This window comes from Gallus gallus, chromosome 1 (genome assembly GCF_016699485.2).
Source record: "Gallus gallus isolate bGalGal1 chromosome 1, bGalGal1.mat.broiler.GRCg7b, whole genome shotgun sequence".
NCBI lineage: Eukaryota > Metazoa > Chordata > Aves > Galliformes > Phasianidae > Gallus > Gallus gallus.
The window spans coordinates 138,424,569-138,428,717 of NC_052532.1; the positions used below are offsets into that span (position 1 = coordinate 138,424,569).

The window sequence follows — 4,149 nt, forward strand, 5'->3', positions numbered from 1 at the left end:
TTTCAAACACAGAAGCCCACTTCAGCACACATCATGGGCCTTATCTGAAAGCATTCCCAAAACACTGAGGTGCCCATAGCTGACATCTGTGCTACCCAGTAATTCAAACTGATCAGTTCGCAAAGCCTTGTTACCCACACAGAATGAATACTGTTCATTCCTCTGGAGAAAATCACCTCATTCTCTCCAAAACAAAACCCTCTGGGGTTCTGTTAGGCAAAGCACCTCCTTCAAAAAGCAATGTGAGCCTAGCTGTATAAGGTTTGGTGCCTTAGACTTTCTGCTAGGTAGACTATACATCTTGTACGTATCTGCAGAAAAATCCCTCCATAGAAGAGAGCTCCTCTCAGCTTGCTCTCATTTGGGAAGCCATACCTCATCTTATTTGTCCCATGGGAAGCATTGCACACAATTGTCAGAGAACAGGAGCTGCTGTTTGTTCCTGTTCTATGTGAGAGAGGAATGAAATTTGGCAAAGCTTTGCATCCTCCCTTTCCACTGCCATCCAACTGCTTGTTTATGGCAACACAGAATCTTCTCTTCAAAGAGTTACTGTGTGGCAACTAACAGAGAACTCTGCATGGAGAACTGAAAGGCACCATGTATGTAGGTTGCTCCGAAAGTAATGCCTCCTATTTATTTCTGTGGGAACTACAACAGATACAAATAACACAATAACACTACTTGGTAGAGCAAATTCTCAACTACAAAATACTGTTTTTCAAGACAGTCACCATGATTAGCTCTGCATTTTCATCAGGGATGAACATGAGCCTGCATGCTATACTCATAACAATCTGTGCTAGCAGAGGTGACTGCTGTTTCACAGCTACTGTGATGGCATCATTGCTAGGAAAATATTGCCCATGCAATCTGTCTTTTATTGGCCCAAACAGGCAGATGTCAGAAGGCCCCAAATCTGGACTACACGGTGGGTGTGGCAGGACAGCCCAGCCAAGATTGGCAGTGTGTTTCACTGTCTTCAGACTGGTATGGGGCCTGATGTTATCATGTTGCAAGAGAGAGGTCATCTTCTTCTCTGGCCTTATTCTGGGAGTTTGAGCCTTCAGCTTAGTAAGTATTGCAATGTACTGATCAGAGCTGATGGTTTATTCAGGATCCAGGAAATCCAGAAGGATCACCTCTTTCCTATCCCAAAAGATAGTTCACATCACTTTACCCTCTTTGGGCTGCATCTTGAATTTTTTCTTCAATGGGGAATTCAGATGTTGCTGTTCTATGGATTGTGGTTTTGATTGTGGCTCACAGTGGAAACACCACATCTTGTCACTGGTAATGATGTGAACCACGAAACTGTCCCCTTCAGCTCATATTGGTTCAATAGATCTTGACAAACTTGCATACATGTTCTTTCTGTTCCTGTGAGCATTCATGGGAGCCAACTGGCGCAAACTTTGTGATATTCCAATGTTGCCATCATCATTTCCAACACATTGAAGCCAATATTCAGTTCTGTACACAGTTCCCTGGTTGTAATCCACTGATTAGCACGGATGAGCTGATCAAGATGCTCTTCATTTTGTGGTGTGACAGCTGTGCATGGCCATCCGGAACATGGCTTGTCTTTCACATCACTGTCGCCATTACTGAAACGTACCACCCCCAGCCTCACTCTACTTACATCCACTATTTGGTCTCCATAAATGTTCAGCAAGCATCAATGAATGTCACCACTGTAACTGAAGAGGAAACAAAATTTAAGATTTAGCCTTTGCTTGATGTGTTATTGTGTCCTCAGGTCTGTTATGTTTCTGACAGATAGAGACAGAAGCCTGGACAAATGCCCACAGTATTATCCAACATAGAAATTCCAGTGTTCCTCTTCATGGGCAAAAAGTGAATCTCTTCTAAAGCGATTGCAAAAGCCCCAAAGTCAGAAAGATCTAGGAAGGAGTAAATAAAGTGGAACAGGGCAGCCAACTCGCATAGTTTCCATGTCATATTCTCACAGTCTAACATTCTGTTCTCTCCAAGGAGGAAATAACAATATAATGTACAGCCCTGCCACACTGCTATTAATATCTTGGAATGCATCCAGAAGCACATGGGTGCAGGAGAATATACTGTTCCTAGTAATCACATAAATGTTTAGATGTTTTTTTCTTTATGAGACTGAGCCTGGATCTCTTTTGTATGTTGCACAGCATAGGTCCTTATTTTCCAGCTCCTCGAAGGCCTGGACCAATCAAGCTTCCTTTTTTAAGTCAAGTTACAGCATAACAGAAGTACTGCAAGTTCCAAAACAATGTGAGAGCTATTTTAGCTATTTTAGTGCACTTAAAAAAAGAAAAAAGAAAAAAGAAAAAAGAAAAAAGAAAAAGAGGGGGCGGGGGAGGGGATGGAAAGTAAAAGAAAAACAGAAAAGCAAACTTGGACAAAAATGAAAACAATTCCTTGCACAGACGGGAAAAATCTTAATGATTTAAGACTACCTTAACCAGGTAAAGCTTATCCTCTGTACACAGCTACACCACTTTTTGATGTTTCTGAATTCTTTATAAAGAGAAGTTTTTATACCCAAAAGTTTTTGTGCAGTGGACCTTCCTGGTGCTGCCTGAGTAGTGAAGGCCGTCATGGCTGATCAAGGGCCTTTGCCCTGGGCTGCCCTGCCCTTCATGAGATGCTCTTGAGCTTAGAACAATGAGGAAAAAGGCTCACTTCTTTGTTGTGCATGCAACTTCTGAGCATGGGTGACAGTAAGGAAGGTATTAGCTTTTAGAATATAATTTTCTTCTTCCTCTGAAACCTAATAGAAAAAGTATAAGGAAGCCAGGGACAAAATACCACCCCCAGTGAACACCCAGGTGGAGTCCAAGGCACTGACTGGGTACCTAGGCATGTTGCACAGCAACTGAGGCAGCTTGTGCCATTCCCAACAAACATCCAGCCAGTTTTCCCTTTTGTGCCAAGAGAAGAGAAAGAATTGCTGAGGCTAGAAGGGAGTCCTAAAGTAACAGTAATACACCATATTCCTGTAAGATGTATGGTTCACACACCCTTATTTTAAAGCCGTAAAAAAAAAATTAAAGTGGTTGCACACTCTCTATCCCACACAACTGTTTATAGGGCTAAGAGTGTCCCAGCACGTGAGACACTTTCTCCATCCCCTCCCCTGCTTGAGATTACTCACACCTCTTACTTTCCCATGCAGCACGCTGGATCCAAGCACAACAGTTAGCAGCTTGTGACACTGCTCGGCCTCCTAGAGCACCCACACGGGTGATCTACCTGCTATCAGCTGCACATGGGGAGCCCACTCTGGCCGTGCATTGGCTGTGTTGTAGATGGGGTCAGTTCTACTGCAGCAGGGCTGGTTACCTCACACACAGCTTCACACAGGCACTACTGTGCATGAGGGCATGATCTGAGGTTGATAGTCCTGCTGAGGCCCTGATGAATCTGAGCCCCTCCCAGAAGATAAGGTGCCTGTGAGCTCATAATAGACCAGTGCCACTACCTGAGCAAGTTATCTTGAAGATTCTTTAGGCATTTCTGCAGCAGTGGAGGCATGCCATTCAGGACATCCTCCATTCATACAACTGAATAACCCTAAGGTACAGTGTCTTTTTTCACAAATCAAAGACATGGATGGAAAGTATATAGTAGATGGCTCTTTTTCCCCCCTCACATTGTTCTAGTTATATCAAATATCTGAAAACACAAAGATGACTTTCATGTCCAGATATGAGTTTTCTCTGAGATCTGTAGCTACAAAGGCAGTAACCATTTTGATAATTTTGGCTAAATTTTTCGTAAAACCGTTTCCAGTCAGTTCTCAGAAACCTCATATTACAGTCCTATGCAGACTGCCTCAAGTATTAATAGACTGACACGATGCTCAAAGATGGTTTTGTCTGAAGCAGAGAAACACATCTGAAGCTAGCAGGGAATATATGAAAGAGAGAATGCTGCATTCCTAGGGCAGATAGCAGCCGGCTGAATTAAACCTTTAGTTGTCAAGGATACTGTTTGGGATGTCCATTTGAATTTTGTTTTTGTTTTCTTGATTAGTGTGTTTCTGGTTTATTTTAGTTTTCCAGTGATTGGACCATTTAGTAAATGTGAATCAAGCAGTCAGTGTGTTCAAACAAGATGTAAAGATATGAATAGATCCCTGATCAGTTCACT

The 4,149-nt window shown here is 42.6% G+C and overlaps 1 long non-coding RNA gene across 1 annotated transcript; it reads right to left on the bottom strand.

Moving 5' to 3' along the window:
• Positions 1 to 1,089: 1,089 nt before the first annotated feature.
• On the bottom strand, positions 1,090 to 3,432 carry LOC121109396. Its single transcript, XR_005846060.1, has 2 exons — positions 3,154 to 3,432; positions 1,090 to 1,700 (listed from the first exon to the last, which is right to left on the bottom strand). It is a non-coding gene; the product is annotated as an uncharacterized LOC121109396 (long non-coding RNA).
• Between the last annotated feature and the right edge of the window lie 717 nt (positions 3,433 to 4,149).